This window comes from Lissotriton vulgaris, chromosome 4_1 (genome assembly GCF_964263255.1).
Source record: "Lissotriton vulgaris chromosome 4_1, aLisVul1.2, whole genome shotgun sequence".
Taxonomy (NCBI): Eukaryota; Metazoa; Chordata; class Amphibia; order Caudata; family Salamandridae; genus Lissotriton; species Lissotriton vulgaris.
In genome coordinates, this window is record NC_141691.1 from 205,958,127 (window position 1) to 205,982,736 (window position 24,610).

At 51.2% G+C, this 24,610-nt stretch overlaps 1 protein-coding gene across 2 annotated transcripts in view; it reads left to right on the plus strand.

The window, feature by feature from the left end:
• The window catches only part of THOC2 (THO complex subunit 2), a 1,289,207-nt gene that overhangs the window by 917,797 nt on the left and 346,800 nt on the right, over nucleotides 1–24,610 (plus strand). The window lies entirely within an intron of this gene.

The following is a 24,610-nucleotide window of genomic DNA, read 5'->3' on the forward strand; positions in this document are numbered from 1 at the left end:
CTGGATGGTGAAGTTTTCAAACCCTTTTTGTACAAAGGGACTATAACGCTCCCCTTACGAGAAAGGGGAATCTTCCCAGTTCAATAGCAGTAATTAAACAGCAGGGCAAGAAAAGCTCCCCAGGCAACTGCCTACTTTTTAATTAACACAATCTGGACCTTAATTAATTAATCCGTCTGGACCTTGCGCGCCTGATGTTCTGGCGTTCTTTATAAACACCACTAATTCATCCCCAAAAGGAGAACCAAGTACCGAAAAGGAGGGCTCATCCGCTGCAGTCCTCACAGGTACGACTGGACTGTTATTCTTATATAATAGGGAGATACAATCCACCCATTCCTTCTCTGGGATATGAATAAGCAGAGCCTTCTTTCTTGAGTCACAGTATTCTGCTATCAGGCACCAATACTTTATAGAATCTTTGACCCTTGCAGCTTCTCTCAATCCAATCCACTTAGTCTTACCCCCTTCTCCTTTCACTGAATTTACAGTGACTTCTTACTCATTTGAGGTGTTTATTTCCTGCTGATGACCCATAGAGAACTGTAAATGCTGTTTTTGAACTAATCGATTAATTTCTTGATTTAATATTTTCAATGAAAGTGTGCCCTGTTTAGACAAGCGAGGGCCAACGGATCTAGAGCTTGAATTGTGAATCTCTTATATTTGACCTTCCAAACACTGAATGGTATCAGGAACACACCCGACTATTCTACAGAAGCCTTCTTAATTATCAAACAGACTTTAGCCATATTGTTTTATGTCCAAAAGGAACGTCCATTTACTTTATTAAAACAAGCATTGGAAATGCAATAGGTCTCGCATTTGTTGGAGCTATTGGCATTGTAAATGGCAATGTTTTGTACTTTGCAATAGGTCTTGTATTTGTTGGAGCTATTCACATTGTAAATGGCAATGTTTTTTATTTATCCTTGGCGTTTTATATAGCGTGAACTTAACAGCCTCAGTTGTGAACTTCAATTTATCAAAGTTTAGTGAGCCCTGAAATTTGCAAAAGTAAAGTGCTAACAGTATAAATATTGGCACTGTTTAATAAACGAAGCCACTGCAATACAAGAGCAAAGGTGACCGAGTTGCTGCTTCTGGGTTGACAGAGTTGCTTATAGTCACTGCCCGTTAAAGCTAGCAGGCCCTCTACTATGAGTTTATCAAACTTAATGCTATGTTTTCTTATGTTATGCTATGCTATGTTATGCAATGCTATGTTTTGTTGCGTTTTGTTAGGCTATACTATGTATCTGAAAGAGACACGTTATTGATAGATTCCTTACCTTAGAATATCCCCAGGCGTCAGACTGGATCCGGAAAGTTTTGCGTAGCAGTACCCTTGCGCGTCGGCAGGCGTCGTCTGCGGCTCCGCGTCCGTCGTGGGCGCCGTGATGATGTCGCCGGAGTACTTAGACGCCGCCTCCGCGTGCTGACGTCAGTTCTTCTTTTTTCCGCGCCAGCCAGCGCAGATCTGGAAAGAGCAGTAACCCTTAGTCAATTTTTGACTAACTTTTTGTTATCTTTTGATCCCTTTTCGAAGTCTTCACGACTCCGACGGTGCCGTTAGGGATGCCCGGGTTCAAGAATTGCGAGGAGTGCGACCGTACCATGTCGGTTACGGATCCCCACCGCTTGTGCCTGATGTGTTTGGGCGTCGACCATGACGACGAGGCCTGCTCCGACTGTCGGGCCCTGTCGAGGAAGGCCAGGCGGGAGCGGTCCCGCAGACGACTCGAGATCCGCCAGTCGGCCCCGCGCCGTGTGAGGTCCCGGTCCCACGGGAGGTCGAGGGCCAGGTCGCGGGGACGGAGCCATCACAGCTCCGGGAGTCGGCGCCACTCCTCTGGGTCCAAGTCGTCAGGTAAGAAACACAAGAAGTCGAAGAGACATCATCGCTCTTCCGACTCCCCCCGACGCTCGCGCGATGTGGCCGGGGCTTCGGGTGACACCGCCCACGCGGCTCCTCGGGAGTCGCGGGCGCCGCGTTCGGCTCCATACCCCCCGGTCCCTGGGCTGAACGCGACGCCGGAGGAGATTGAGCGTTTCCTCATGGCCATGAGGTCCCTTTCTTCTCCGACGGGTTCCACAGCGCCTACGGGCCCAGTGAACCCGTCTGGGGGCCCTAGTGGGTCGGGGGCTTCGACCCCGACGCCGTCGGGTGCTTCGGCCTCGACGCCGCCGGCGCCTTCGTGCTCGGCGCCACAGGGCCCCAGGATCCCGACACCGCCGGTGCCCTCGGGCACGGCGCCTCAGGGCGCAGCGGTCCTGGCGTCGTCGGCGCCTTCGGGCTCGACGCCGCAGGGCGCCGCTGGGCCCTCCTCGGGCGTCGGATCGTCACCGGTGGACCTCATGACCCCCCCGGCGTCGGTCCCTATGGTGTCCCCTTTGGCGTCGGCGTCGACCGGCGCCGCCCCCGATGCCTACTCTCACTCGGTTCCGACGTCGGGACGACGCTTATCGGCGCCGATCTCGACGCCGTTTGGGGACTTTCAGTTCTATGAACCGTCCTCATTCGCTCATGACCCTGAGTCTCAGGAGATGGGGGACGAGGAGGATTGGGGGGGGTCTGAGGACCCTCTGGCACGGGAATGTCAGTCTAACATGGACTGGGCAGGAGATCTTGGGGAGGCCAGTGGCCTGGACAACTCTCCAGACACTGGATTAGTCTCTCCTCTTACCGTGGCTTCGGAGGAGGGGGCATCTTATAGTGTGGTGCTGATGAGGGCTGCCAAGGCTTTGGGCCTTGAGCTCCCCGTCGCGGCCGTGAGGACTAACCTCCTCACTGAGGTCCTTAAGCCGCAGTCATGCTCCGCAGAGCCTCTGCTGCCGTTTAATGAGGCCTTGACGGACGTTCTTTTGGGCACTTGGTCCAGGCCCGCTACAGGTTCGCCTGTAGATAGGAACGTGGCCAGACGCCACCGCCCGGCTCCGGGCGACCCCAGTTTCCTGTCCACCCACCCCACCCCTGAGAGTCTGGTTATCCAGGCCTCTAACTCCCAGACCGCATTCCCGACGGCTCCCCCCGATCGGGAATCCAAGAGGTACGAGGCCTATTGCAAGAAAGTGTTCTCGTCCCTTAGCTGTGGACTGCGGTCTTCCAACACCGCATGCCTCTTGGCCCGTTACACCCACTCTCTGTGGGAAACGGTTGCGGAAGTGCTGCCAGAGTGCCCGTTGGAGGTGCGGGCCAAACTCGGCCAAGCCCTAGTGGAGGGCCGGGATGCAGCGAAATATTCTATCAGGTGCGGACTGGATACAACTGACTCGCTGGGTAGAGCGATGGCTACTACGGTGGCGATACGACGCCACGCCTGGCTGAGATCCGCCAACTTCTCGGCAGACGTCCAGAATACCCTCATGGACATGCCGTTTGATGGCCGTCGCCTCTTTGGTGACAAGGCAGACCATGCGCTTGAGCGCTTTAAGGACTCCAGGGCTACGGCCAAGTCCTTGGGCCTCTCGGCCCCGCGCCAGCAAATGGGTGCCTTTCGCTCCTTTCGTGGCCAAGGAAGGGGCGTCCCCACACGTGCCGCCAGCCACTCGCCGCAAACTGTCGTCCAGCGCGGCGGCGGCCGTGGTAACGGCCGTGGAGGCGGTCGGGGAACCAAGCGGAGCCAGTCCATACCTGCCCCCGCAGCATCCACCTCAAAACCCTCCTAGTCCGTGCTTTTCGGCCCATGTGACGCCAGTGGGAGGCAGGGTCCGCGATCACGTTTCTCACTGGCGCACAGTCACTTCGGACAGGTGGGTGCTGCAGATCGTCCGGAGGGGCTACTCCCTCCCCTTCCAGACGACCCCTCAAGCCATGCCACCGCAACACCACTGTGTGTCGGGGGATCATTTGCGGCTCCTGCAGGAGGAAGTTTCTGCCCTCTTGGCCAAGGGGGCCATCGAGCGCGTTCCTGGGCCAGAAGTAGGTCGTGGTTGCTACTCCCACTACTTTCTGGTACCCAAGAAGGGCAAAGGGGGCCTACGCCCTATCTTGGATCTGAGGAACGTCAACGGCTTCCTCCGGATGGAGAAGTTCAAAATGCTGACACTGGCTCAGGTCTTGGCTGTCCTAGACCCAGGAGACTGGATGGTAGCGTTGGACTTGCAGGACGCATACTTCCACATCCCCGTCCTACCGGCCCACCGGCGTTACCTGCGGTTCACGGTAGGCCACGAGCACTTTCAGTTTACCGTGCTCCCCTTTGGCCTTACCAGCGCCCCACGGGTGTTCACGAAGGTGATGGCGGTGGTCGCAGCTCTTCTGCGCAGGTTAGGGGTATCAGTCTTCCCCTACCTCGACGACTGGTTGTTGAAGGCGTGCCCGCCCCAGGCAGTCGTCAGCCACCTCCAGACTACGGCGGATCTCCTGCACCTGCTAGGATTTTCCATCAATGTGCCGAAGTCACACCTGTGCCCCTCTCAGAAGCTCCTTTTCATCGGAGCGGTTCTCGACTCGGCGCAGTTTCGGGTTTACCCGCCGGAACAGCGGGTCCGGGATATACAGGCTCTGATTCCGGCCTTCCAGCCGTTATCCCGGGTTTCGGTCAGGTTGACGCTGCGGCTTCTGGGGCTGATGGCCTCCTGCATCCTTCTGGTGCATCACGCACGGTGGCGGATGCGGGCTCTGCAGTTGGACCTGAAGTTTCAGTGGGCCCAGCACCGGGGCAACCTGTCCGACCATGTCCTGATCTCGGAGGGCACTGCGAGACAGCTGCAGTGGTGGCTCACGGACCGCGATTGGGTCAACGGCAGATCCCTCTCCCTTCCCCAACCGGAGCACGTAGTTGTGACGGACGTGTCCATCCAGGGCTGGGGAGGCCACTTGGGAGAGGCGGAGATCAGAGGACTCTGGTCTCCGGCGGAGTCCCGGCTCCATATCAACCTGTTGGAGCTGCGGGCGATTCGTCTGGCACTGAAAGCATTCCTCCCGTCTGTCTGAGGGAGTGCAGTGCAGGTGTTCACCGACAACACCACCGCCATGTGGTACTGCAACTAACAAGGTGGAGTGGGGTCGTGGACCCTTTGCCAGGAGGCTCTGCGTCTCTGGCAATGGCTGGAACATCAGGGCGTGACTCTGGTGGTTCAACACCTGGCCGGTTCTCTGAACGCCAGGGCGGACGAACTCAGCCGTCGGTGCTCGATGGATCACGAATGGCGTCTGAACACGGACATGGCGCAAGGCCTCTTTCTGCAATGGGGAGAGCCTTGGTTAGATCTATTCGCCACCGAAGAGAACGAGCAATGTCATCAATTCTGCGCGTTGGAATTTCCAAGGCGGCACTCGCTCGGAGACGCTTTTCGTCGCGAGTGGAGCTGCGGTCTGTTGTACGCCTTTCCGCCTATACCACTTCTGCCCAGAGTGCTGAAGAAGATCAAGCGCGACCGGGCACAAGTCATCCTTGTGGCTCCGGACTGGGCTCGAAGGTACTGGTATCCCGACCTACTCAGCATGTCAGTCGATCCCCCGATTCGTCTGCCTCTTCAGGAGGACCTTCTGTCGCAGCAGCAGGGGACGGTCCTCCACCCGAACCTGCCCAGTCTCCACCTCCATGCTTGGAGATTGAGCGGCGACAGTTGAGGCCATTTGACTTGCCTCCTGAAGTTTGCAACATCATTCTGACAGCCAGGCGTCCCTCCACAAAAACGGTATACGCCTGCAGGTGGAATAGATTTGTGGCATGGTGCACAGCAAAGGCTGTGGATCCCCTCAATGCCCCCCTCTCTGAGGTTCTTCTCTTCCTTCTTTCTCTTGCCCAGCAGGGCTCTGCTCTGGGCACTATCAAGGGCTATCTTTCGGCTCTTTCAGCCTTTCTGAGGCTGCCTGACCAACCTTCTTTGTTCAAGTCCCCTATTGTGAACAGATTTCTGAAAGGCATCACTCATACCTTCCCCCCTGTTCCTTTCGTGATGCCTCAGTGGGACTTGAACCTGGTTCTAACCTTTCTGATGTGCGCTCCCTTTGAGCCACTTCATAACTGTCCACTTCGCCTTCTTTCTTTGAAGACTGCCTTCCTGGTAGCCATCACCTCTGCCAGGAGAGTGAGTGAGCTCCAGGCCCTCTCTTGCAAGCCACCTTTCCTGTCAGTCCATCCGGACAAGGTTGTCTTGAGAACTAGGCCCTCCTTCTTGCCGAAGGTGGTCACGGCCTTCCACATTGGGCAGTCCATCACGTTGCCCACCTTCTTTCCGCCTCCGCACCCATCGAGAGAGGAGGAGAGGCTCCACCGTCTGGACCCAAAACGTGCGCTCTCATTCTATCTGGATCGCACACGCCAGTTCCGGGTGTATGATCAACTCTTTGTCGGGTACGTGGGCGCTAAGAAAGGGAAAGCGGTGCACAAGAGGACCATCTCTCGATGGATTATCATGTGCATCCAGGCGTGTTACTCCTTGGCTAAGAAGGAACCACCTGTTGGGCTGCGGGCTCATTCCACTCGAGCCACGGCCACTACAACTGCCTTGGGCCGAGGTGTGCCCTTGCAGGACATTTGCCAGGCAGCTACGTGGGCCTCGTTGCACACGTTTGCTAGGCACTACTGCCTGGATAGTCAAGTCCGGAGAGACGGCTACTTTGGCCTCTCCGTTCTTCAGGACTTTCTGGTGTAAATATTGGTTCGCAGACCCACCACCACGGGGATGGTATTGCTGGGGTATCTATTCTAAGGTAAGGAATCTATCACTAACGTGTCTCTTTCAGATGCACAAGCTACTACTTGTGTAACGATATATCTGTAAGAGACAATAGTTAGTGATAGATTCGTTACCGACCCACCCATCCTCCCCATTCTGCGAACCGATATCTAGGGTTAAGGTCATCCCCTTTCAGGGCCCTAGTTTCTTGGCACCAGTGTCGGTTTTTGTCATGGCTCTGCGCTTCTGGCGCGGAAAAGCTGTGGCTAAGAACTGACGTCAGCACGCGGAGGCGGCATCTAAGTACTCCGACGACGTCATCACGGCGCCCATGACGCCGACGACGGACGCGGAGCCGCAGACGACGCCTGCCGACGCGCAAGGGTACTGCTACGCAAAACTTTCCAGATCCAGTCTGACGCCTGGGGATATTCTAAGGTAAGGAATCTATCACTAACTAATGTCTCTTACAGATATATCGGTACACAAGTAGTAACTTGTGCTTTGTTATGCTATGCTTTGTTTTGTTATGCTTTGTTTTTTATGCTATGCTTTGTTATTCTATGCTATGCTTTCTTGTGTTTTGCTATGCTTTGTTATGTTATGCTATGTTTTGTTTTGCTATCCTATGCTTTCATTTGTTATGCTATGCTGTGTTTTGCTATGCTATGCTATGCTATGTTTTGTTATGCTATGCTGTGCTATGCTATGCTTTGTTTTTCTATCCTATGCTTTGATGTGTTATGCTATGCTATGTTTTGTTACACTATGCTATGTTTTGATATGCTATGCTATGTTTTGTTGTGTTTTATTATGCAATGCTTTGCTATGCTATGTTTTGTTATGCTATGCAATGCTATACTATGTTTTGTTGTGTTTGGTATGCTATGTTTTGCTATGATATGTTTTGTTTTGCTATGCTATGTTTTGTTGTGTTGTGCTTTGTTATCCTATGCTATGTTGTATTGTGTTTAGCTATATTTTGTTATGCTATGTGTTGTGTTTTGTTATGCTATGCTATGTTTTGTTATGCTATGATGTTTTGTTTCGCTATCCTATGCTTTGTTTTGTTATGCTTTGTTGTGTTTTGTTATGCTATGCTTTGTTATGCTATGCTTTGTTGTGTTTTGCTAAGCTATGCTTTATGCTATGCTGTTTTGTTATGCTATGCAATGTTTTGTTATGCTATGCTTTGTTTTGCTATGCTGTTTTGTTATGCTATGGTTTGTTATGCTATGCTTTGTTTTGTTCTGCCATGCTATGTTGTGGTGTGTTTTGTTATGCTATGCTGTCTTTTGCTATGCTATGTTTTGTTATACTATGCTTTGCTATGCTATGTTTTGTTATGCTATGTTTTGTTATGCTATCTTTCTTATGCTATGGTTTGTTTTGTTATGTTATGCTATGTTTTATGATGTTATGCTATGCTTTGTTCTGCTATTTTTTGCTGTGTTTTTTCATACTATGCTATGTTTTGTTATGATAACGTCCACTATGCCTACTGTATGGTAGAACACAAAGAAGGCATTGACTAAAAAGAGTAAGTGTACATCAACTAATGCACTCTGTCATGGTGCCGAATATTGGTCAGGATCATGCCAGCTGCCCTCAGAATGTGCTCATGTAACTTGGTGAATTGGAAGCACTGTGCCATTTGTAATTCACATACTACAACATGCTCTGCTGATCTGTAAACTTGAAATGGAAGAAATATATAGATCTGCCTGACTTTTAATTGGCCTGTGTTAGGAAACTTCCCAAAAAATGTTGTGCATCTTTTCTAGAAATGTTGCAGAAGCGGACTCTCTAGGGAGTGATATGATTGTTTGGTGAGAAAGTAAGTGTTCAGCCTTGTCAACCAAAACACCCATTCTGAGGCAGACATTTGAGGCTCACCTGTGCTCAAAATCAGGTACAGAGAAAAGGCTTGGTACATGGAGTGCTTGGTAATTGCTGCAGTTATTTCTGATGCGTCTCCCACAGCCTAAAGTGTTGAATATTGCCAATATCTGACGAACCACCATTATCACGCTCACCTTCTTTTTAGGGGCTCAGCCTGACACCGCATATGAAAGACTGGAATGCCTGGTGGTGTTTGCACTGTGCCTGCCCAAGAGAGATCCATCTCTGTTATGTCCTCTACCAGAGTTTAAGCATGCAGGCGTAAGGGGAGTGTGCATACATCGTAAAGTAAGATTGTACTACTGAATAGCAATACCCACAATATTGTGCTATACGAATATTGAAGACAGACTATCTAGGGACAAAATATCGAAAGGTAGGTGCATATAGGGAAGTGATTCCATCACTTACCTGTAATCATCATTACATTTAGTCCTAGTGCTCCCCATCGCATTCCTGAACACTTGAGGTGCCCCGCCTCCAGGCAAGGCAATCTGGTCGACACCAAATACTTTTCATCTGAAAGAGACACGTTAGTGATAGATTCCTTACCTTAGAATATCCCCAGGCGTCAGACTGGATCCGGAAACTTTTGCGTAGCAGTACCCTTGCGCGTCGGTAGGCGTCGTCTGCAGCTCCGCGTCCGTCGTGGGCGCCGTGATGACGTCGTCGGAGTACTTAGACGCCGCCTCCGCGTGCTGACGTCAGTTCTTCTTTTTTCCGCGCCATCCAGCGCAGATCTGGAAAAAGCAGCTACCCTAGTCAATTTTTGACTGAGTTTTTAGTGATCTTTTGATCCATTTCGAAGTCTGTACGACTCCGACGGTGCCGTAGGGATGCCCGGATTCAAGCATTGAGACGAGTGCGACCGTACCATGTCGGTCACAGATCCCCACCGCCTGTGCCTGACATGTTTGGGTGTCGACCATGACGACGACGCCTGCTCCGACTGTCGGGCCCTTTCGAGGAAGGCCAGGCGGGAGCGGTCCCACAGGCGGCTCGAACTCCAGCAGTCGGCCCGCGCCATGTGAGGTCCCGTTCCCACGGGAGGTCGAGGGACAGGTCGCGGGGACGGAGCCGTAACAGCTCCGGGAGTCTGCACCACTACTCCGGGTCCAAGTCGTCAGGTAAGAAGCATAAGAAGTCGAAGAGGCATCATCGCTCTTCTGACTCCCCCCGACGCTCGCGCGATGTGGCCGGGGGTTCGAGTGACACCGCCCACGCAGCTCCTCGGGAGTCGCCGGCGCCGAGTCCGGCCCCATACCCTCCGGTCCCTGGGCTGAACGCGACGCCGGAGGAGATTGAGCGTTTCCTCATGGCCATGAGGTCCCTTTCTCCTCCGACGGGCTCCGCGGCGCCTTCGGGCCCAGCGAACCCGTCTGGGGGCCCTAGTGGGTCGGGGGCTTCGAACCCGTCGCCGTTGAGTGCTTCGTCCCCGACGCCGCCGACGCCTTCGGGCCCGGCGCCGCAGGGTCCCACAATCCCGACACCGCTGGTGCCCTCGGGCCCGGCGCCGCAGGGTGCCGCTGGACCTTCATCGGGCTCTGGATCGTCACCGGTGGACCTTACGACCCCCCCCCCCCCCCCCCCCCCCCCTGGCGTCGGTCCGTGTGGTGTCCCCTCCGGCGCTGTCCTCGGGCGGCGCCGTCCCTGATGCCTCCTTTCATTCGGTTCCGACGTCGGGACGGCACCTATCGGCGCCGCTCTCTACGCCGTTTGGAGATTTTTGCTTCTACGAGCCGACCTCATACAATTACGACCCTGAATCTCAGGAGATGAGGGATGAGGAGGATTGGGAGGGGTCTGAGGACCCTCTGACCAAGGAGTGTCAGTCTAATATGGACTGGGCAGTAGACCTTGGGGAGGCCAGTGGCCTGGACACCTCTCCAGACACTGGATTTGTCTCTCCTCCTACCGTGGCTTCGGAGGAGGGAGATACCTATGGTGTGGTGTTGACGAGGGCGGCCAAGGCCTTGGGCTCCCCGTCGCGGCCGTGAGGACTAACCTCCTCACTGAGGTCCTTAAGCCGCAGTCATGCTCCATAGAGCCTCTACTGCCGTTTAATGAGGCCTTGACGGACTTTCTTTTGGGCACTTGGTCCAGGCCCGCTACGGGTTCGCCCGTAGATGGGAACGTGGCCATACGCCACCGCCCGGCTCTGGGCGACCCATGTTGCATGTCCTCCCACCCCACCCCGAGAGTCTGGTCATCCAGGCCTCTAATTCCCAGACCGCATTCCCGACGGCCCCGCCGGACAGGGAATCCAAGAGGTACGAGAACTATGGTAAGAAGATCTTCTCGTCCCTTAGTTTGGGACTGCGGTCTTCCAACACCGCATGCCTCTTGGGCCGCTACACCCACTCTCTGTGGGAGACGGTGGCGGAAGTGCTGCCAGCGTGTCCGTTGGAGGTACGGGCCAAACTCGGCCAAGCCATTGTGGAGGGCCGGGACGCAGCCAAGTATTCCATCAGGTGTGGGCTGGATACTACTGACTCGCTGGGCAGAGCGATGGCTACGACGGTGTCGGTAAGACGCCACGCCTGGCTGAGATCCGCCAATTTTTCGGCAGACGTCCATAACACTCTTATGGACATGCTGTTCGATAGCTGTCGCCTCTTTGGCGACAAGGCAGGCCACGCACTTGAGCGCTTTAAGGATTCCAGGGCTACGGCCAAGTCCTTGGGCCTCTCGGCCCCGCGCCAGCAAACGGGTGCCTTTCACTCCTTTTGTGACCAGGGAAGGGGCGCCCCCACACGTGCCGCCAGCCACTCGCCGCAAACTGTTGTCCAGCGCGGCGTCGGCCGTGGAAACCGCCGTGGTGGCGGTTGGGGACCCAGGCGGAGTCAGTCCACACCTGCCCCGGCGGCATCCACCTCTAAACCCTCCTAGTCCGTGCTTTTCGGCCCATGTGACGCCAGTGGGAGACAGGGTTCGCCATTACCTCTCTCACTGGCGCACTGTCACTTCGGACAGGTGGGTGCTGCAGATCGTCCGAAGGGACTACTCCCTCCCCTTCAAGACGACCCCTCAAGCCATGCCACCGCAACACCACCGCGTATCGGGGAATCACTTGCGGCTCCTGCAGGAGGACGTTTCGGCCCTCTTGGCCAAGGGGGCCATCGAGCGCGTTCCTGGGCCAGAAGTAGGACGTGGTTGCTACTCCCACTACTTTCTGGTACCCAAGAAGGGCAAAGGGGGCCTACGCCCTATCTTGGATCTGAGGAACGTCAACGGCTTCCTCCGGAAGGAGAAGTTCAAAATGCTGACACTGGCTCAGGTCTTAGCTGCCCTAGACCCAGGAGACTGGATGGTAGCGTTGGACTTGCAGGACACGTATTTCCACATTACCTGCGGTTCACGGTAGGCCACGAGCACTTTCAGTTTACCGTGCTCCCCTTCGGCCTTACCAGCGCCCCGCGGGTGTTCACGAAGGTGATGGCGGTGGTCGCAGCTCATCTGCGCAGGTTGGGGGTCTCAGTCTTCCCCTACCTCGACGACTGGATGTTGAAGGCGGGCTCGCCCCAGACAGTCGTCAACCACCTCCAGACTACGGCGGATCTCCTGCACCAGCTGGGGTTCTCCATCAATGTGCCGAAGTCACACCTGGGTCCCTCTCAGAAGCTCCTTTTCATCGGAGCGGTTCTCGACTCGGCGCAGTTTCGGGTTTACCCGCCCGAACAGCGGGTTCGGGATATACAGCCTCTGATTCCAATCTTCCGGCCTTTATCCCGGGTTTCGGTCAGGTTGACGCCGCGGCTTCTGGGGCTGATGTCCTCCTGCATCCTTCTGGTGCATCACGCTCGGTGGCGGATGCGGGCTCTGCAGTGGGACCTGATGTTTCAGTGGGCCCAGCATCAGGGCAACCTGTCCGACCATGTCCTGATCTCGGAGGGCACTGCGAGACCGCTGCAGTGGTGGCTCATGGACCGCGATTGGATCAACGGCAGATCCCTCTCTCTTCCCCAACCGGAGCACGTAGTTGTGACGGACGCGTCCCTCCAGGGCTGGGGAGGCCACATGGGAGAGGCGGAGATCAGAGGCCTCTGGTCTCCGGCGGAGTCTCGGCTCCATATCAACCTTTTGGAGCTGCGGCGATTCGTCTGGCACTGAAGGCATTCCTCCCGTCTGTCCGAGGGAGTGTAGTGCAGGTGTTCACGGACAACACCACCTCCATGTGGTACTGCAACAAACAGGGCGGGATGGGGTCGTGGACCCTCTGCCAGGAGGCTCTGCGCCTCTGGCAATGGCTGGAACATCAGGGCGTGACTCTGATCGTTCAACACCTGGCAGGTTCTCTGAACGCCAGGGCGGACAAACTCAGCCGACGGTGCTCGATGGATCACGAATGGCGTCTGAACTCGGACGTGGCGCAAGGTCTCTTTCAGCAGTGGGGAGAGCCTTGGTTAGATCTATTCACCACCGAAGAGAACGCGCAATGTCATCAGTTCTGCGTGTTGGAATTTCCAAGGTTGCACTCGCTCGGAGACGCTTTTCGTCACGAGTGGAGTTGCGGTCTGTTGTACGCCTTTCCGTCTATACCACTTCTGCCCAGAGTGCTGAAGAAGATCAAGCGCGACCGGGCACAAGTCATCCTTGTAGCTCCGGACTGGGCACGAAGGTACTGGTATCCCGAGCTACTCAGTATGTCAGTCGATCCCCCGGTTCGTCTGCCTCTTCAGGAGGACCTTCTGTCGCAGTAGCAGGGGACGGTCCTCCACCCGAACCTGTCCAGTCTCCACCTCCATGCTTGGAGATTGAGCGGCGACAGTTGAGGCCATTTGACTTGCCTCCTGAAGTCTGTAACATCATTCTGGCAGCCAGGCGTCCCTCCACAAAGTCGGTATACGCCTGCAGGTGGAATAGATTTGTGGCATGGTGCACAGCAAAGGCTGTGGATCCCCTTAATGCCCCTCTTTCTGAGGTTCTCCTCTTTCTTCTCTCTCTTGCCCAGCAGGGCTCTGATCTGGGCACTGTCAAGGGCTATCTCTCAGCTCTTTCAGCCTTTCTGAGGCTGCCTGATCAACCTTCTTTGTTCAAGTCACCTATCGTTAATCGATTCCTGAAGGGCATCACTCATACGTTCCCTCCTGTTCCCTTCGTGATGCCTCAGTGGGACTTGAACCTGGTTCTTACGTTTCTGATATGCGCTCCCTTTGAGCCACTTCACAACGGTCCTCTTCACCTTCTCTCTTTGAAGACTGCCTTCCTGGTAGCCATCACCTCTGCCAGGAGAGTGAGTGACCTCCAGGCTCTATCTTGTAAGCCTCCTTTCCTTTCAGTCCATCCGGACTCGGTTGTGTAACGAACGAGGCCCTCCTTCCTACCCAAGGTAGTCACGGCCTTCCACATTGGGCAATCCATCACCTTGCCCACCTTCTTTCCGCCTCCGCACCCCTCAAGAGAGGAAGAGAGGCTCCATCGTCTGGACCCAAAACGTGCGCTCTCATTTTATTTGAATCGCACACAACAGTTCCGGGTGGATGATCAACTCTTTGTTGGATACGCGGGCGCTAAGAAAGGGAAAGCGGTGCACAAGCGGACCATCTCCCGGTGGATCATCTTGTTCATCCAGGTGTGTTACTCCTTGGCTACGAAGGAACCCCCTGTTGGGCTGAGGGCTCATTCCACTCGAGCCACAGCCACTACAACTGCCTTGGGCCGACGTGTGCCCTTGCAGGACATTTGCCAGGCGGCTACGTGGGCCTCGCTGCACACGTTTGCGTGACATTATTGCCTGGACAGTCAAGTCCGGAGGGATGGCTACTTTGGCCGTTCCGTCCTCCAGGACTTTCTGGTGTGAATTTTGGTTCGCAGACCCACCACCACGGGGTTGGTATTGCTGGGGTATCTATTCTAAGGTAAGGAATCTATCACTAACGTGTCTCTTTCAGATGCACAAGTTACTACTTGTGTAAATATATATCTTTAAGAGACATTAGTTAGTGATAGATTCCTTACCGACCCACCCATCCTCCCCGTTCTGCGAACCAATATCTAGGGTTAAGGTCATCCCCTTTCAGGGCCCTAGTTTCATGGCACCAGTGTTGGTTTTTGGCATGGCTCTGCGCTTCTGGCGCGGAAAAGTTGTGTCTAAGAACTGACGTCAACACGCGGAGGCGGCGTCTAAGTACTCTGACGACGTCATCACGGCGCCGACGACGGACGCGGAGCCGCAGACGACGCCTACCGACGCGCAAGGGTACTGCTACGCAAAAGTTTCCGGATCCAGTCTGACGCCTGGGGATATTCTAAGGTAAGGAATCTATCACTAACTAATGTCTCTTACGGATATATCGTTACACAAGTAGTAACTTGTGCTACGGGTTCGACCCAAAAGTTGATATGGATGTTACAATTGTCATTGATAACGCCGAAGAGGCCCTTAATGATACTGATAGTGTTTATGAGGTTCCTAAGAGCTCAGAATTCTAATACACAGCCTTTTAGGTTTACATCATGGAATATTGTGTGTGTTTCTTCAAAACTAACAGATGAGGCTTGGTTGCAATATGTGAAGACATCTGACATTATCTGTCTTCAGGAAACTTGGAGCCGGGTTGATGTTACTATCGATGGATATTGCTCATCAAATACTCATGCAATTCCATCAGCTGCCGGGAGAGCTAAGGGAGGTTTAGTGACTTTCATTTAGCTTAAGTATGATTCGATGGAGAGTATAATAAATTCCCATTGATACCAATTATTTTAATTTTTAATTTAACCAATACTATAATTTTATTAATGAATTGGTACTATTATATTTTAAATCCAATTAATAATATACTTAAAGAGGAGATTGATAATGTGGCTGCAAAATTCCAACCCCTGTGTATAATCTGGGCGGGGGGTTTTAACTGTATCACTTGCCAATATAGCTCACACAAAGTATGTGGTGTAGTTGACATGGAAAATAGACCAGTGCCGCATTTTAATCGTACACCACTGGAGATGCATTGAACACTATTATTTTGGTAAACGATCTTTGTATGTTGAACTCTTTGGATAGTAATCTTTCAGTCTAGCTTCCAACCAAACAGGGGGGAGGTAGTGTGAGTACAATTGACTTTGTTAATTACTAGCAAATACACCTGGCTTGTAGACAGTTTCCCTGTTGAACCACATCCCGTCAGAGACCATACTCCCCTTATTCGTTCTATGTATGTCACACCACAGAAAGCTCGGGGAGATGAGCACCCGTTAAAGTATAACCACAACCAAGGGGTAAGGCTCAAATGGAATTTAATAGACTCAAAGCAATTTGAAGAGGCCATTCTTAAAGAAATCCAAAGTAAATATATGACTTTCCTAACCTTTAATTCCCCCCAGACATAGTCATTCAGTCTTTTGAATCAATCTGTGTAGATGTGGCCCAAAAAATTAAATAAGCCAGTTAGAAAACGGGACTCACCTGAAATTAGGTGGTTTAATGCAGAGAGCTCAAGGGCGCAAAGAAAACTTGAGGAAGCCCTGCAAGTGACTCCTCAGAATATGGCTCTGATAAAGATAGCGAGACACTTATAAAAAGCTATTAATGGCAAGAAAAAAGCTATTAATTGCAGGAAAAATTATTTAAGAACAGCCTGGGAGGATCTAGAGAGAGCCACCGCACTCAAGGACTCGAAGAGTTTATGGGAGATTATAAATCGCCTGATCTTCTCTAATGATGCCAGGAGCATTGACTCGACCATAACAGATGAAGCTTGGGAAGCTCATTTTAAAAAATATTTAGTCCACGGGGCATATCAATAGAAGAGCAAAGGGATAAGACAGTTATTAATCCACAAATGACATATGAACTGAGCGTAACACTATCCTTGAGTGAGGTCGAAGATGCAATAATTAAGGGCAAATCTCTAAAAGCACCAGGTCCAGATGGAGTTCCCTTAGATTTGCCTAAAAGCAATCTCCACTTATGGCGCCCCTGTTGCTTAATGTTTTTAAGGCGGTAATAGTCGGCTCCATCCCATCTTCATGGAAGGAAGCGGTGGTAGTACAAATTTTTAGGTCTCGCCTTTACCATTCCACAGGAATGGGAAATGGGGAGAATTCAAGTCGGCAAAATCCTCTTCAAACCACAGGCTTTCAGCCGCGGTTTTCTTTAAGTTCACGTGAATCACGTGATTAAACATGCACGCGCATCGGCAGCATTTCTCCTGCAGGCTCGCAAAAGGCTCTCCTCCCTCCCCACATCAAAGGCATCAATCACCCTCCCACAGGCTTCCCCAGCGCTGCCCTGCCCCTGCTTCCCAGCCAGGCCATCTGTTCCCTGCCAGACCTCTCACACCTCCGTCACAGCATGCCTGTGTACTTCAAAGGCTTATCACTTCACACGGCCGGCCGCAGGCCGTGCAACCAGAGCACTTCAGTTGGTGTGCAGCCCCCCTCCCAGCACTGCCTTGTTACTCTCGGCAGCCGTGAGTCCCTAAACACTTTTTATATTTAATTAGCAGCAGCAGCATTTCTCCTGCGCCAGGCCACATCAAAGGCTCTGTGACACTTTCACCCACACAGCAACACTTACAGACACGCAACGCCACTCACACCCACGCAAGCCCACTATCATCCATGCAACACCACACTCACCCACGCAAAGCCACTCACGCCCACGCAGTGCCACTTTCACCCACACAGCACAACTTTCAGACACGCGATGCCACTCACGCAAGCCCACTATCACCCACGCAATGCCATACTCACCCAAGCAACGCCACTCACCCAAGCAACGCCACTCACCCAAGCAACGCCACTCACCCAAGCAACGCCACTCACCCAAGCAACGCCACTCACCCAAGCAACGCCACTCACCCACGCAACACCACTCACCCACGCAACCCCACTCATCCACGCAACGCCACTCATCCACGCAACCCCACTCATCCACGCAACCCCACTCATCCACGCAACCCCACTCATCCACGCAACCCCTCATCCACGCAACGCCACTCATCCACGCAACGCCACTCATCCACGCAACGCCACTCATCCACGCAACGCCACTCATCCACGCAACGCCACTCATCCACGCAACGCCACTCATCCACGCAACGCCACTCATCCACGCAACGCCACTCATCCACGCAACGCCACTCATCCACGCAACGCCACTCATCCACGCAACGCCACTCATCCACGCAACGCCACTCATCCACGCAACGCCACTCATCCACGCAACGCCACTCATCCACGCAACGCCACTCATCCACGCAACGCCACTCATCCACGCAACGCCACTCACCCACGCAACGCCGCTCACCCACGCAGCGCCGCTCACCCACGCAACGCCGCTCACCCACGCAACGCCGCTCACCCACGCAACGCCGCTCACCCACGCAACGCCGCTCACCCACGCAACGCCGCTCACCCACGCAACGCCGCTCACCCACGCAACGCCGCTCACCCACGCAACGCCGCTCACCCACGCAACGCCACTCACACCCACGCAGCGCCACTCACACCCACGCAGCGCCACTCACACCCACGCAGCGCCACTCACACCCACGCAGTGCCACTCACACCCACGCAGTGCCACTCTCACCCACGCAACGCCACTCTCACCCACGCAACGCCACTCTCACCCACGCAACGCCACTCTCACCCACGCAACGCCACTCTCACCCACGCAACGCCACTCTCACCCACGCAACGCCACTCTCACCCACGCAACGCCACTCTCACCCACGCAACGCCACTCTCACCCACGCAACGCCACTCACCCACAGCCTCTCACACACACGCAGTGCCACTTTCACCCACACTGTGCAGTGCACAATAGGTCTCGCAGTAGGAAAGTTGGAGCTATTGGTTTTGTAAATGACAAAGCCCTTTATGTTTTTAAAATGAAAACAAAAATAAAAGGCATTGTTAATTGCAATTGTAATAGCTCCAACTTTCCTACTGCGAGACCTATTGGCAACGCCAGTGCTTGTTTAAAAAGGTAATAGGAACGACCCCACCTGCTTCAGGCCAATTCCCCTGATAGATTCTACGTGTAAAGTCATACGGAGGGTGATGTTAGCCAGATTGGAATCATGGGCTACTGCATCAGGTCTAATGGCTGATACCCAATACGGTTTTAGAAAGGGATTGTGAACAAACGAGCAGTGTCTTAACCTGTCCCTGATTATGGGCAAGTACATGAAGGCCAGGGGGTTTTCGATTCACCTGGCATTCATGGACTTGTCCAGAGCTTTTCACACTGTGAGTAGGGGAAAGCTATGGACCTTGATGGGGGAAATGGGGTTTGAAGAACCCCTCATCACCCTGCTACGCAGGTTGCATGAATCCACCACCTTAGCTGTTCGCTTTGGCCCAGGAGGGGAGAAGACTCGGCCCATTGCCTCTACGGAGGGGGTCCGTCAGGGTTGCATCCTGGCCCCATTTTATTTCTTGTATATACTAATGGCCTTGAATCGTTCCTGATTAAACTGGATTTTTCAAGAATAGATGGTACAAAGGTCCCCACTGTTATCATATGCTGATGATACCGTTTTACTGACTCTAATGACTAACAGCCTACAAAAAGCCCTGACCCCTTCACTGATTTTATGCTAGCATTGTATCTGAAAGTACATTTTAGTAAATCCTTTGTCATGGTCTGCAGTCCGAAAAAAACAAAACTAGGAAATTCACTGTAAAAAAAAGACTATTGTGGAGGTGCCCAATTTTACTTATTTAGGTAATGTTTTTAATAATAAACTGCAGTTGGATGACCTGGTCTTGACAGGGGCCCAACAGACCAGTAGAACTATAGAGGGGCTGTTTTGCTTCGCTTTTAAATTGTGACACAAGCCGGTAGCTGAAATGATAACTCTATACAAGTCAAAATGTTTATCAGTGGTTACTTATGGGGCCAGAGTATGGAGTTACCATGAGAGTTACCAGATTCAGGTTTTAGAGAATACATTTTTAAAAAGATTATTATTAATCCCTAGTAGCTCTTCAACATTATTTTGTAATTCCGAGGTGGGCCTGGCATATGTGAAAGATAGTATAAATATCTCACCACTGATCTTATAGGTGAAAATCTGGTCCTCAGAAGATAGGACTTTCTGTAGGAGTCTCCTCAAGGACTGAATGAACTTGGATAATACAATGTCACTTCCTTGGCTACGTTATGTTAAGGATACCTTCTATAAAGTTGACCTAGACGAATATTAAAACAATCCAGATACCATCCAACCTAACATGAAAATGATTATTAAAGATGCATACCGTATTGAATTAAGTATACCTAATCATGACCGGGGAATGTTAGATGGTGGGATCTGAAGACATCAGCAATTTACTCTCTTTTACCTTACTTGCACAATCACTTTTGGTTGTTGACTAGAATTTGGTTGGGCACTTTGCACTTTTTAGTGGCCTATCCTAAACAGGCTGGCTAGTGTGAGAGACTAGCCCCTTGTCCTTGTGACAATCTGGCCAGACAGAGCACAATGCACTTTATGCTGTTTTGCTCACTCTATGTAGACCCAAGAGCATGCTTTATTACGCCTATACTGAAAGCTATTAGTCCCTGTTCCTATCAGGAGGGCTTTGACTACGTGAGGTCATTGATTACAGCTGCAATCTTAAGTGCAGTGCTTAGTTTTATTAGAGTCGCACTCTCAATCAGAAAAAGTTATGAATTGTGAAAAGGAATCTAAATCTTTGTAGGTATCATTTAGAACTAGTCAATTGTATAAATTATGTGGGGGAGGGGTATGATGAAGTTGATTAAATATTTACTGGTACACCAAGATTTATGGAAGGGAACATGTGGAAACTTAATACTTTTAACTGGTTTTTATTATGTATATATGTAAACTTTTATGATTCTAAAGAATCGAATAAAGTTATTTGAACTGAACTTACTTCCCCATGTTATCATATGGACACTGACCCTGAGTATCACCTCTACATACAGGCGCCTAGGGAATCCTGGCAACTTATCTTTGGTGGTTCCGGGCTTTCCCTGTCCTAAAGACCCTTGGGTGGTAGTCTTGATTAGGTACACTTTTGGCATTCCATTTTTTTCTTTTAGTTAATGGTTTGCGGCCCCCAATAGGGCCCAAGTGTTTTATGTGCTTCTTCACCAGTTTTTATGGTATATTTGTTGTGTATTCATATCTCCGAGTAGGATATATACCAAAGTAGTTTAGTGTTGGTGCTACGATAAATGCCACATTATTTTTCCAACACTTGTGTGGTTCTTTCCTGTGTGAACATCACTTTCTAACTATTGTGGTAATTGCACCCGCTTTACACCCTCCTGGATAAGCCTTAGCTGTTCTCCACAGCTACCCCTTGAGAGCTTTGCTTATTAGAGACAACTTTCACTATCACAAAGGGTTGTCTGGACTCAGTGCAGGGTGTATCACCAATTGGTGTACACCCTATACTGAGCCAGCCTCCTACAATCTCCACCCCTGGATGTGAGACCATGCTGTAATCGTTTTCAGAGTAACCGCATGTCTGCAGTTCTCTGCAGTGCTTAATGCCTGGTCATCATAGTCTCCGGACATAATAAAAAATGAATTACAGAGTGAGTAAACGCAGTAGGAATTAGATCCTTTAAAAGCTTAAGCTTGAGCAGCTTACAGCCAATACATAGGAGTTACCTAGTCAGCTGAGGAAGATGTTCCCTACCTCCACAGATGTCTCCAGTTACGAGGTATGTAGGGGACTCTGAGAAGGCTTGATAGAACTACTCAACTGATCAATAAAAACAACCAACCAACGTTAGTGGCGCCATGTCGTTTAATTTCCACCCTATAGTAGGAACTGCATATTTGTGGACAGCACACCGTTGGTGTGTTGCCAGACTGATTCCCTGCATCTCCTCCGGATATGTTGTCCAATAGGCCAGCTAGCTCACAGTCCCAACATCAACCCCCCTAATCCTAGGCGCGTGGCATATGGTTCTGGCAACCATTGAACATGACAACCCAGATACCCCAGGAATCGTGGCAACAGATTTAGAACCCTTTTACTCAGTCACTCGTGCTCTCATGTCAGAGAGATATGCAAGGAATACACAGTGGGGATTTTCAAGATTTATTGAACAAACATGATTCTTGTATCAAATATATGTACTGCAATCATCAATAGATTGAAGCAGATGAGTTATTAGCTGGACTAGGACAGTGAACAGAATGAAAAGTTCCACCATCATGCTATAACAATGTATATATGCAAGCATATAAAATAAAATAGAAATCTGGAATTATCCTACTATGCACCCCCTAACCTAAGTGTCTAGGGCTTATGTATGCGTTCTGCCAAGAATCCCCATATTGGGTAATCCAACCCCCATTACCTGAAGGGAAAGAGTGTAGGTGCCCCGTTGTGGTGATGAGCTGGACACCGCTCAGAGAGATATCAGCAGGCTGCCGAGCTGAAGCATCCGCATGTAGAGACCTCTGACAGCAAAGCGTTCCTCTCCCAACACCCAGAAACTGATGTTTATTAATAAAAATAAACATCCTTGCCTTGGGTCGAGATCTTGATCAGGCTGCCATTTTTTGTGTTATAGATAGCTATGTCGTCATATGTACAAAAATAATTATCATATTTGCATAACGTATGTATAAACCTTGTACATGGTATCAAGTTGGCATGATCGTGTTCTTGCTAAGTTTATTCTGTGAGTAAGTATCGTTTCCAAGAAACTAATCTAGTCTGTCACAGATGCAAATGTGTGTGAGAAGTCATCGTGTAAAAGTGCAGGCAATTTTAGGAAAGACTTGTGTACATGTAAAATGGCAGTGTTTCACTCCAGGCCTAACTGTGACACATGGCATATCAGACAGGAGCCTGTGAACTGTGAGTTGCTTTGACCCCGTATGTCGGGGAATAGGGGGTCATTTGGAGCACCAAGGGCTGCAACCGATTCACCCTCCTTGGCTCTCCCACTGCAAGAGAAGTGAGGACGTTGTGGGAGCACCTGCACATCATCAGCCAGGTGGGTTTCCCATGGTAGGATCTTCACAGCTACTCCCCACCTGGAGACACAGAACACTTAACACATTGGAGGAGCCACAGGCAGCCTCTGGTTGCTTCAGGAGTGCAACCGCGAGTGAGACTCTGTATCCCCCAGTGCGGGAAAGGCTGGTTTGAGGATTACTGTGCCCAGTGGAGGAGGTATTGTCAGATTTTTGTTTTGTTTTGTGAATACCATATTTTTTTTGTGTAGATAGCATTAGACAATAAAATACTACTTTTTCATAAAAGTGAATATTTGACGACATAGAGTTGCTGTTGCATAATAATAATTAATAAATTATTTATAAAGTGCATGGTAACTTAAGCCGAAGTGTCCTCGCTCTAAAACTTCACTCACAGATACAGAACCTTTTCATCATGCTCAAAATGACCTATAGGTTTGTCTAAATAGGCAGATTTTAAGTTTCTTTCTAAGGGCTAGTCCAGAACTGTCATGTCGAAGTCCTAGCAACATTGTTTTCCATATTTTGGAGGCTAAAAGAGCATCTTCCCATGCATGCTCTTTTCACCCTTTGAGATCACGGCTAGAGCGACTCCCACAGACCTCAGGCTTCTGCCAGGTATATAAGTCTTCACAATAGAGCGCAAATTCGGAGGTTCTTTCCCATTCGAGATCCCAGAAGCACATCGCTTTGAAAGACACTCGCTAGCTTAAAGGCAGCAGTGTAATGTGACAAAAGATGGCTTTGTAGGCGATTGACTCGGGAGGTTGAGCTGTAGGCACGCTGCCTCATTTTGCACCCTCCAAAACCTCAATCTGAATTGTGAGGCTCCTAGATACAGCACATTGCAATAGTCCAATCTGGATATTACCAAAGCCTGGACTGCTGCCTTTCTGGATGCATCTGAAAGCAAACCCAGGATTTTCTTCAAAGTTTTTTAAATTCCAAAACATTTCCCCTCAAGGCTGGATATCTGACTATCAAATAACAAACTAGCATCAAACCAAATTCTGGCATTTTTAATTTAAGCTTGGGGTCTGGTAGCGGCCACCAAGCAGTGGACCAGACAGATGGTTGCTTCCTTAGGACAAGAACCTCATTTTTTTCTGCATTTAGTTTCAGGCAGCTACGGTTTATCCACTCAGCCTGTTCAGACAGAGAGGATCTTAACCGAGGGGCAGTGTCTCCTTCATTCTGGGACAGGGTAATATTAGGCTGCATGTCGTTGGCATATGACACAATGTTAAAGTCGTAACGCTCAAAGACATATGCTAGGGGTGGATATAGAGATTGAATAAGGTGGGGCTCAATGCAGATCCCTGTAGCACCCCTTGTTGCAGCGAATGGACCTCAGATGAACACAGATCCTTACCGATGTGAAATCCACTGCAGGAGTGCATCTGGCATGACTAAATAGCCTGCCTTCAAGGAAGGCGTGACTAAGTCACCTGCCATGCTGAGAAATTGAAATGCCACCCAGAGGCAGCTATATAGGAATGCAACGTGTTCAGTGCTCCTTACCCTAATGAAATTTGCAACTGCGTGCATTTTGACTTGTGAGCCTGTGTTCACTATCTTGTATCCACACTGTGACTTTCCCCTGCCCTAACCCCACTCGAGGGAACCTAGGTCTGTTTGAACCACGCATACCCGGAGTCCAATGCTGAAGGGGTACTTGGCCCAGTTACTCAGAATTTATAGTAAGTCGGGCCCGGCGCATGAGGAGTAAAATACCTCAACCCCAACGGTGGGGCCCAATATCCCCTGTGTGCCTTGTGGCCCTTTGAAAGAGGTCAAACATTTGCATTTGTGAGTGCTAAGTAAATTTTTGCTTGACCTAACAAAAATAGTTAAATCTTTGTATTACCAAATATGAAATCAATCAATCATAGGCATTTATATCGCGCACTACTTACCCGGAGGGTCTCAAGGCGCTTGGGGGGAAGGGGGTGGGGGGGGGGGGGGGTCCGCTACTGCTCGAACCGCCAGGTCTTGAGCTTCTTCCTGAAGGAGAGGTGGTCTTGGGTCAGGCGTAGGTCGGGAGGGAGGGAGGGAGTTCCAAGTCTTGGCGGCCAGGTGGGAGAAGGACCTTCCTCCTGTTGTCGCTCTGCGGATGCGGGGGACGGCGGCGAGGGCGTGACTGGTCGAGCGGA